The sequence below is a fragment of the Thunnus albacares genome, chromosome 20 (genome assembly GCF_914725855.1).
Source record: "Thunnus albacares chromosome 20, fThuAlb1.1, whole genome shotgun sequence".
Taxonomy (NCBI): domain Eukaryota; kingdom Metazoa; phylum Chordata; class Actinopteri; order Scombriformes; family Scombridae; genus Thunnus; species Thunnus albacares.
The window spans coordinates 6,935,177-6,946,377 of NC_058125.1; the positions used below are offsets into that span (position 1 = coordinate 6,935,177).

General features: G+C 39.9%; 1 long non-coding RNA gene across 2 annotated transcripts; it reads left to right on the forward strand.

Annotated features, from left to right (window-relative positions):
• The first annotated feature begins 5,533 nt into the window (after positions 1 to 5,533).
• LOC122971992 lies at positions 5,534 to 9,668 on the forward strand. Of its 2 annotated transcripts, none has more exons than XR_006399612.1 (4): positions 5,534 to 7,557; positions 8,395 to 8,454; positions 8,557 to 8,667; positions 9,413 to 9,668. It is a non-coding gene; the product is annotated as an uncharacterized LOC122971992 (long non-coding RNA). The 2 variants fall into 2 exon arrangements; XR_006399613.1 differs by having other exon boundaries at positions 5,534 to 7,410.
• The last annotated feature ends 1,533 nt before the right edge of the window (positions 9,669 to 11,201 follow it).

The following is an 11,201-nucleotide window of genomic DNA, read 5'->3' on the forward strand; positions in this document are numbered from 1 at the left end:
TTACTTTTAAGATTATCAAATGAAGAGAAATGTCCTCCCCTCCTCCTAGTAATGTCTTTGTACTAATGTACAATAATGTACTCCTTCATAGCACGGTTGTATAGCTCTGATCAGTCTGACTGCCTGCTGTGATTGGCCACTGCAGTGTGACACTGGGTTGTGGTTCTCCAAAAGTTGACTCTGGATCAACTTTGTGGCCAAAACGCCCACAGCCTAAAAGCACTACCCCCAGTCAAATGAATGGGAGGACTGGCATTTTCGCCACACTGCCTGATTTGGTCTGAACACAGCCTTACAGTGGCAGACAAACTTTTATTAGATAATAATGGTGCATGTAGAAGCTGTCTCATCACTTGAAATTTTCAGATGTGTTTCAGAGTGTATTGTGCTTCACACTCATTTTCAACTCCATCTGTCTGTCTGTGGATATGCCCAAGCATGCATAATAGAGGCAGAGGACATAGGCACCTGGATATTGTTTTTGTCTGCAGAGATTCCCTTAAATTTATATTCAAATTTGAAAAAAGGCTCATTCCACAGATTCCGATCAGATTTTTGAAAAAAAAAACCTTTTTTGAACCTCAAACCAGAAAACAGTATCGTTACCACCAGAAACATCTCAGAGCAAACATCAATTTCACTTTTGGATCATATACTATATATATCAGTGACGACAAATCAATCAGGCCCTGATGTCTGTTCTTAATATAAATCAATGTGTCAAGTTTATACCAGGCACATGTAAATTAAGTTTTGGCAAAGATATGAAGTGGTAGAACAAAGTAGCACATCCAGACACAGCAGAAAAACAAACACACTATGTTTCTCAGTATACTGACAGTTTGAGGACATGGGTGACAACATATGCATTATGAATTAAGATTTAAAGCTTATTTTACTTAACTAAGAGAAAAATTAAACTAAAGACAAACCAAATACAACAAAACCAAGGGGAAGAAAGAGAGAGAGGGAGACATCTGGACACAACTGTACTAGTTGAGTCCACATTTGCACTAGCTTTAAACCTAGCATGCTCTTTAATCATCTGCGTCCTGCCAAATGATAAGTCCCAAGTGTCAAACTAAACGTGGACACCTGTCTATATTTCTAGATAAAATAGTAGCACTGTTCCCAGTAGGGTGAAGGCTGTCCACTTTCAGCAGGTCAGGGAGGCCCCAGAAAGAAGGCTAGGGCTAAGGCTATTTGGAGTGCCCGTCATGTCGTACCGCTTCCTGAAAAAAGCTGCTCTAACTCACAGATGTATCTTTCTAGTACAGACATCCTATCTGCAGCTGTGGAATAGTCATCACACATCATCACTTTAACAAGGCTGCTTTGACTGCGTATGCACAAAGCTAACTGCTAAGCTAGGCTAAGCTCGAAGCTAGTAAACAGAGTACCCAGCAAACAGGTAGCCTAACCTTCAGGAAACATTCTCTAAAGGTTCTCTGAAGGTTACATTTTGCAATCTTCAGTGAATGTTCCTTGAGCCTTCTCTAAAGGTTGTTTTCGTGGGACTCTTTTTAATAAAATGTGTGGTTCTCTGAAGGTCACATTTATAAAACTGTTGGCAGAAGAATTTCTTGGTTGACAAAAGCAAATAATTATGTTGCAATACATCATATGCACTTGTGACACACCTCCCACAATCTTGGAGGGTGTCCTGGCCAGGAAACTGATTGACATGGGTCATCAGCAGGGCCTTCAACACTGTAAATATTGGCCCATGTACTCACTCTGTATCTCCCTTCCAACAGCTGACATTCATCCTGCATCATCTCCTCTTGGTTTGCACATTCAACACCTCCGCAGCTCACGACACACATCCATGCATTGCTCTAACGGCAGACATTGCTGATTTCCACATCCCATTGTTCATTTGTGTTACTGTCTCAGTTTTAATAAACTGCATTTAAGTGTATCTCTTGCATGGACTCCCTCCATTTCACAGTCCCTGAGTCAGTTTGTGACACACTGTATCATAACATTACATCTTTAGTATTACATTGTGTGTATTATACAACCATTACATGGTATTTATATCATTATAACTAATATTAAAATATTATTTATAAAATTGTTGTCTCTTCTTACCTCCTCTGCCAATTTGTTTGTGATGATCATACTAGGGTTGAGCAATGTCTGCTGAATTGGCATATGACGATGTCCACAGTGAAACATCTCCATGGACGATGATATCATTGTCTCGTTGCCCCCTATCATCATATCCCGGTCTTTCCTTACTTTTCCTCCTTATAGCCTATGCTTAAGCTACCTCATTAAGCAGATCATGTGATCATAAAAAATATTTAAAATACTAGTCATAGTGATGTAACTACAGAATATACCAGTGAAATTAAAAAACAGCAGTTAGCCCAGCGGATGTAAGTGGATATTAAAAGTATACCTTCATGGATTTAGTGGAACTTTTTTCAAGGTCAAAAGCAAAGTTTCAACATTTTAAAGTGACGTGGTCTGGGTAAAATGGTGTTAATATTGGAGGGCCTATGTACACCCACCTTTCCAACATATTTCGTGTCTTTTTTGGGGTCAATCTTTCTAATAAAACATTTTTTTCAGAGAATATACTAATGTCTTATACCTGTATTGCAAGAACTGACAGTGGTAAATTATGAAACTAGTGAACAGTAAAAGGACCTTTCCACATCAAGACATGCAAAAGACAATGCCGAAACTATCAAAATTCTTAGTTTGTAGAGTTGCAAAATCTGTTTGCTGGGTATGAACACCTTCAACACTTATGACACTGGTGTGACAGTCCATAATGCGGTGAATGTGGACCATTCAAAATAGGCCGGTAGAAGGGTCTTAAAGGACGTGGTAGGGGAAAAGATGACAGATTATACAGTATGCTCAAGAGGAAACCACATGCAGTCACCATGGACTCCAAATCCACAGTCAAACTGGTCAATGAAGAAGTTGTCCATATCGATCTGCAGCTCTCATTTCAGAGACTAGTGATTGCTGGGAAACAAGCAGACAAGTTAGCTGAAGTACAAATTCTGTGGGTATCCAGCTGCCCTCTTCGAAACAAAAATGGTGCTTCTCCCAGCAAACAAACCCCAAATTGCAAAAGCAATATGGAACTCTGTGTCTCATGACGATGTGCCGGAAAGAGACGTCCTGTATATCTTCCTCCACTGACTATCCTGGGAGAAAGGAAAGACATACGGAGCAATCAGTGGTGATTGTGTCTGATGGGTACAGCAGCCAGCTATCTACAAAGGATGGTGCCCATTAAAGGGAGGAATACAAAGACTGGCTGGAAGGTTTCATTCACATCAACCATATCACCGAGGTTGAAAAAGCAGGAATTTCTGTCAAACAATGACAACGTGATCCTTTCAAACTCTGAAAAAAGGGGGTGAAGGTTTTAGTCTGCTTTTTGGTTTTAATCAGTGGCTTCAGGTGCTGTGTTCTGCTGCCAGTTTCAGCTTTACTGATCACTTCGATATATTTTGGAATAGGACAGACTTGTATAAAAGAGAGGCTACACCCTAACAAAAAGGGCACAAATTTGCTCACAGCAAATTTTGTTTCTTTTATAAACAATACCTGGCCATGCTGACTATCTTGCACAACCCTTCCTCGACAGTGTTCAGATGATTCTCAAATGACAAAGATAATGACCATTTGTGGTAGGAGACAAACCACTGTAGGGTCAACAGCAGTTATTTTCAACAGGTTATTTTTCAGTTATTTTTGAAAGTACATCCAATTAAATCACAATTCCCTGCTTTACTTTGACAACTCTACCCTTTTTTCTGTGATTTCATAAATATTCTATGGCATTTTTGTTTTCCTCTCTTTGTGTTTTTAATGTGTTATGTTTTATTGTAAAGTACTTTGTAACAGTGTTTGAAAGGTGCTATGTAAATACAGTTTATTATTATGAATATCATCATTATTATTATTAATAACAACATTTCAAAAACTTTGTGGGGGAGGGACTAAAACTTGCAGGGTTTGTCATTCACAATGCTCAGGGAGATGTATGTGATTGTAGTTTAAATGGCAGTGACAGCAGCATTGATACAAAGAACTGTCCATGTTGGAGATGACACTGACCTCCTCATTCTTCTGTTACACTTCTTTCAGCAAGGAATGTGGCTGGAGGATCCAAGACTCATGCCTCATTCTCATCCATTCCGACCAGGAGCCTGCTCCTCAATCCTTGCTGAAGCTCGTGCACTGCAATTGGGTTGCGGCACTATGCACTGCAAATGCCGTCATCAAGGACTTGATAGCCTGTTCAGAGTGCAGACGTGTGAGCGCGAATACGTTGGCACTACATTTGGATGAGGGCATGGAGTAAAGATTACATGTAGGCCTACAGTCAAGGCATGTTTCAAGCTTGGTCTCATTTAAGGTTTCAATCTGTGTGCTGATATGCATCATGGTTTTCATGGAAAAACATATTACTAAGACAAATTTGTATGTGCAGAAAATTCAATGATAATAAATGGTAACCTAATTTGATTGACTTTGCTTGTCATTTTAGGGTAAGGGTACCCCCAAAGTGCACATCTACATTCAGAACGGGTCATATCTGATGGTTGTATGTGAACAAACACCCTAGAAAACCCATGTATAGACATAAATTATATGAAAATAGCCTCTCGGGGGGGCTTTACAATCTGCAAAAGATGTTCAAGCATGTAGTAGATTTATAATACGAACAATCAGGTTGACAAAATTACAGATTTCAAACATAAATGAAGAATATGATCTAGGTGGACATCAAACAACTTATAGGTGCCACCAACAGATAGGAATAAACAGATAGGCACGTAAAGAGTTCATAAGATCATCCCAGAACCCATCCCACCTCCCCCTGTAAGCTAGATGGTCTACTGACCCTCTGGTCATTACTAGGGCTGCTCCCCTAAATGTCAGTGATTCAAATCACTGGTTCATAGGCCCCCCATATGAACCTCATTTTATCAGCCAAATTATTGGATTTTTAACGGTATCACTGAACTCTTTGCTTCATCAGACCAACTGTCAACAATTTAAGACACAAACACAAGCTGCTCTGCCGAAATGAAGAAACAATCACTATTAAACAGACTGCATGCTTCTTGTGGCAGGCTCTGCAAACACCCGCGTGCCCGCAAACCTCTGCAATTACGTAACCGAGACTGGTCCATGGACTCAGCACATGCCTCTCAAAATTTGAAACATCAAGGTTTGCAGCCCCGCAGCTCCTATCCAATCACTTCCTTTTCTGCCTCCTTCCAAAACACACGGATAATCAGATAACCAAGAACATAAAAGCAAGTAGAACCCAGCACACGTGCTGTACAACATCGACATACAGAAACTATAAAGGTTTTAACAAAGAACTGTCATGTGCAGCTTTTCCTACTTTATTCTTTCTACTCCTTCCCCACACTTGGCGAAGCATGTGTGTGTTTCTCACACAAAAGAGCCCCCTAATTGTTTTGGATTCATTAATGCAATAGCTTTTCAATTGCAACCCAAGCTGTCAGGAAAAAAAAACTTACCAGGGAAAGAGGAGCATTCACACAGGCTGCAAAATAACTATAATTAATACTGGAGGAAACAAATTTTTCATAGACAAGAAGGTGACCATATTTGGCATATTTTCATGGCTAGCTACATGAGAACTGTTTGCACTGCATCCTGGTATTTTTCCTCTGTTAATATGGTTTTTGGGAGATGATGGAGGATCGATGGAGCGTTGACAAAGTGAAAAAAAGTGTTTCTTATCAGAGGTGCTGAAGGTGGATTCAAGCGCTCAGGGTCTTGGGGCCAGGCTGCTCTTAAGAGTGGGGAGCAGGGGATGACAAAGAGGAAAAAGAAGAGGAGGAGGAGAGGGTGGAAGAGGCTGCAGGGGAGGTCAGCTGCTCTCCAGACTCCATATCTGTCAAACACAATCCAATCAGCAGGGTTACAATAGGAAAGCACATCCACCTATACACTCACAAACACACACGTTTAAAACACACATACAAATGCATTCTGTCACACCTACACAGCAAGTTCAAGCAAGAGCGGCAGGTGGAAACTGCATCAGTCTCTATTAAGGAAGGATATTGAGGAACAATCACAGTTATTCAACACAAGTGACTCTGCTTCTTAATTTAAAGAAACCTGTTTGTGCTACCTTTTCCATCTGCCAACTCTGACTAGTGCACTGTGCACACGTACACACACACACACACACACACACACACACACACGATAATGTCATTTGAATGTAAGAGCTCTTTGAGGCCTTTAAACACTACGTTGCTCTCTGGGTCTTTTCATTTGGAACTAGAACTAAATTGAGAGGCTTTTAGAAGATGGGTGCATTAACCACACTGAAAATTTCAATTATCAGTCTTAAAGCCATCCATGCCAGCCATTATAAACCAATCAATAACATAAACCCTCACTAGAAACTTAGTCATTCTACAGCCAATATTTTACTTAAATAATTCAATATAAATCCCCCTTTGCCTACAACCGAGAACACAATGTGGCTGTGCCCACACAGCTTCAAGCTTCTGTAGCCAAATAAATACAAACCATAGGCATCAATTGGGGTGTGGCAAGTATGGCAGTTGCCGTACCTTGGAATCTTTTTTTTTTTTTTTTTTTTAAAGAAAGAAAAAAAATAAACTGATTTCACTTGTGTTACCTTAAAACTGATCATCTGTGCAGAACAAATCAAATAGAGAGAGAGAGAGAGAGAGAGAGAGAGAGAGTAGCTGGGATGAATGGAGGTTTTACAAGAGAGGACGGAGGGAGAGCTACAGAAAAGGAGCCACTAAGTTGTGCATCAAGCTAAATCAGCTGGGGAGAGGTAGAGAGAATGTTCTGAATGTTACTGTTATTGTGTACTGTCATTTGGACAATTGTATTTTGATGCTTTGAAACTTTATTGCCAATAAAGCCCTTTGAACTGAAATGGATTTAGTGAGAAAGAAAATGGAGATATGTCTCACTGCTGCGTTTCAGAATTTTGCTCATTACTGACTGATGATTAAAAACAAAAAAAAAACTGCATCCATGGTAACTGCAAAAACAATTACTTTAGATCCAGCATCTAATTGAGACTAGCCTTTATTTATCAGAACGTGTGGATATACCTGGCCAGTAAAAGGGACTCGGCTGTTAAATAAAGTTTTAGGTAAGTGCAAATTTTTCAAATTCCATCATCACTGAGTATTTCTATGACGTCATGTCACATTACCATACCTCGGCTTTTGCTGAAACAACGCCCCTGATACAAACCCGTTTCTAAACACTTGAATCTGCACACACAGACTCACACATTTCAACCCCCACTGCAGTCAGACACACACACACGAAATCACACCAGCGTGACTGTCTTTCTCTCTTCTCCTTTACCCTCTGCATGCCGATTGTGTTTTACAGGTACGGTTTGTTATTGTGTCACTACACATAAACAGTCTCTGCTTCAGTCTCTCTTCCAATATTATGGAAGGATCACAGTTAATCAACACAAGTGACTCTGCCTCTTAATTTAAAGCAACTGTTTGTGCTCCTTTTTCGATACTTGAGGTAACCTTTAAAGCTTTTTTTTTATTTCTAACATGATATTGCAAATATATATTTCTCTTTTAGTCTCCCATTCATGAAAACAGAGTAAGGCAACAGGCAAATTAGGCTAAATAGCCTATAAACAATCAACGGTAACATGGCAACATGAATGAATAATCAATTAACTAAAAAATAGATTTTACACACAATGAACAATTGTGAGTAGGCTAAATCATCACGCATCTGATTATACATGTCCCTCAAACACACTTTGAGCAGACATTCAGCACCTTGACTGTGAATTGACTTTCCTGCACTCCCTAAATCCTAACGTAGCTATACGTCTAATTAAGTTTATGAATTGTACACATTATCCTACACAAATTAGCTTCTGTGTGGTTCACACATTTCAAAACATTTTTAACAGACAGATAGTTTGAAGTGACATGAAACCTGGCAGCCTGGTGCTGAGATCCTCATTAACGTTACTTGACAGCCAACTATATTTAGCTAGCTAACTTTGTCGAGGCAAGAAATACACATGGTTACGTTACAGAATATGACATTAGTTATTACACCTCTATGAAAATGGCATGATTTTGAAACCCATTTACCTGCTTTCCATGTGTACTCCCTCTAACTGTTACATTCAAACTCAACACTAAGCTAATGTTACCTGCTACGTGAATACGCTGGCTTGCTAGCTTAACACTGCATGTGAATCCTAGATAAAACACAAACGTCACAGAAAAAATCCTACAGAACTCTCTCCATGTACATCCACAGAAATGTTAACTTAGGTTGCAAGTTTTAGATAAATTAACCTATCTCCCTATAACCTTTATTACCTATCTCCAGCAATGCTTGTAAATTAACCGTAAGAAACCAGTCTCCCGGCCATCAAATGGAAGTAAGTCAGTAAGTGGAAATGGCTTCTGTTTGTATAATTACAGCAGTACTGCGTAAAACAAAGGTTTTAAAAAAATACTAACATAATTCTGAAACTGTGCTGATCTATAGGTTGCTGATGCCCAATTTGACCCAAAAATCATTATATTCAAAGCATCAGCAGCACGCAGCAGGACCCTGACATTAGAGGCAGAGGCAGTGTGTCAGGAGTGGCAACGTCTGGTGAGTGACAGACTGCACCCAAGGAGGCCTTAATTTCTTCATATATTGTTTATGATTTTGTCCTGTTGGACATGATTTATTGATTGATTGATTGATTGATTGATTGATTGAAATAATACAGGTTAATTCATTTAGGCTATGTGTTTCACACTCCATTTAAGCCTATCAGGCATAATATATGATATAGGTCTATAATGAATATTACCATATTGACAAAGGTTATATAACGGTGCGCTACAGTGCAAATATATGTGGGCAATGTGTAGGATATACAGCATTCCCCCATCGGGCTGTACTGATGAAGAATGCGCAGAGGGAGGTGAAACATCGGTGAAGCTGCAGTAAGCAATGTCTGGCCAATGAGCACACAAGTGCTACACTGCGTAGCACTTACTTTTCCCCATACAGTGCATCAACATTGGTGCTATATATTTGTGCTGTCTGGGCAATTTCTTTTCAATCTGTAACATTTTTGCACTTTACCTGTTTCTGTCTAATTGAAATAAAGGCCCTTAAGAAAAAAGATTCGACTGTGTTGATAAATGTATATCCCCCTTTAATGGTTTTAACACACTGTCAGAGTTGATCTATTACCCGCTCCTTTCTTTATGACCATTTCTTCCTTAATGCTTATATTTTGTCTGCATTCCTGGTTGCCACTTGCCCTTTCATGATTACACACTGCATCCAATCATTGTAATGAATGGTTAGTAACTACTGTTTTCCATGATTTTATTTCTTACAGATAAACTACCTGGGCTTACTTGATGGAGCAAATCCTGGTGCTGCAACAAAAAAAATGCTCTGCTGAATGGGGACTTGTGATCTTTGAGCTAAATTCAGCCTGAGGCTTGGAAAGCTCCCCTTCCAAACATTAAAGCTCTGCAGAACAATGATTGGTAGGCTATTGCTGTAATAGAGACTAACTACAGTTTATGTCAGTCTTTGATTTTCATATAAATGTAGTTTCACGGTAAAATCGTAATCGAAAAATAAAAGGCTTTACTTGACAAAAACTGAAATCTGTATTTTGTTTTAGGAATCTGTTAAAATATTTAAAGATATAACAGCAACAGAGGTGGAGGATGCAATCCGGCTCTGATGCGGCTTTGTTACGTCCTCCACATGGTGTCCTTCCATGACTTTCAGAAGCGGAGCACTTTGACTGCGGTCAAGCCATCCACCTTTTAAAATTCAGTCGCACTGTTACTATACTAATTATGGCAGCCTAGTCAAAGCCAAACAAGCATCTCTAGTCCACCGTAACTACTGCAGTAGCAGCAACTAAACTGCCTGATTTTGTTGACTTAGATTTTGTTGATTTGGTCATTTTCCTTTATTTTTGTGCTTCTACTCTGGCTAAGTTGGCTATGTAGTTAAATGGTTTTTTTATTTGTCTGTTTCAGTGGAGGCTGGTCCATAGAGGCAGAGGAGGTTGCTCCTCCTCTATTTCTTGAGAGGCAAGAGGGAGATCAAAATATAAAAAAGAATATTTGGTTGAAATAAACCATTACCAAATCTCAGTATTATTTATAAAGTTTTTTTTTGTTTGTTTTTTTTAAATTCTAGTTAAAATGATTCAACAGCGACACGTGCAGTGCAGGAGAAGACAGAGCAGTGTGTGTGAAGTGGTGGGGGGGGGCAGTGGGGGACAGAGGAGGACAGGCTCCTGCTGTCCTCCTCAGGGTGTGGTCTCTTATATCAATTTAATGTACGTCATTTTTTTTTCATGCCAATCTATGATTGGCCAAGACACATAAAATGACGCTCCAAGGGAGGACATCCTCCCTAACCAATCAACAACCAGAATGCAATAATATATTGCGTTGGTCCAATGATAGTTTCCAGATTTCATCTTCAATTCTCTCCACTGTAAAGCAGAGTAGCAGCAGTAGAGAACGAGCAGTAGATAGCTCCTTGCGTTAGCTAACGCAAAGGGTGGCTTGTTGTAGCAGCCTGAAGGACTCTTTACACATCCAAGACTGTTAAGGACTGTTGAGGACTGTTGTTAAGCTAACAGGAGATTGAATCCGGACTGTGCAGCGCAGCAGCGGCAGGACGCCACAGGGGAGGCTGGAGAGAGAAGCAACTGGAGAAACAACCAGGAGAATTAGCTTGTTTGTCATTGTTTTTCATGATATCAGACTGGTTAACCAACAGCCACAGAGTTCTGTTAACTAACAGACAAGATGACCAACAGCCATAAATGGACGTTATGACATGAATACTTCATCTCCATGAAAGAAAAAAGAAGACGTCAGATAACGTGAGTCAGATACAGCTTCTCTCTCTCTGTCTCTTTGGTCGCTAATTTCATCTCTGATGGTTAAATGTCTCTCTGGTTTGTTGTAAGATTCCATGTTGGTTTTCCTCCTGTCCTCCCCAATTTTTTGAGTCACCAGCTGTCAAAATCAGACTGGGCACGTAGGTTTAGCAGAGCGGAGCGCAGGGCCACTTCTGGGACACATCTGAAACGCGCTGCAGCACGTCTGGTGGGATTACATGCATTCACTAGGATGGCCGCGATCAGCTCC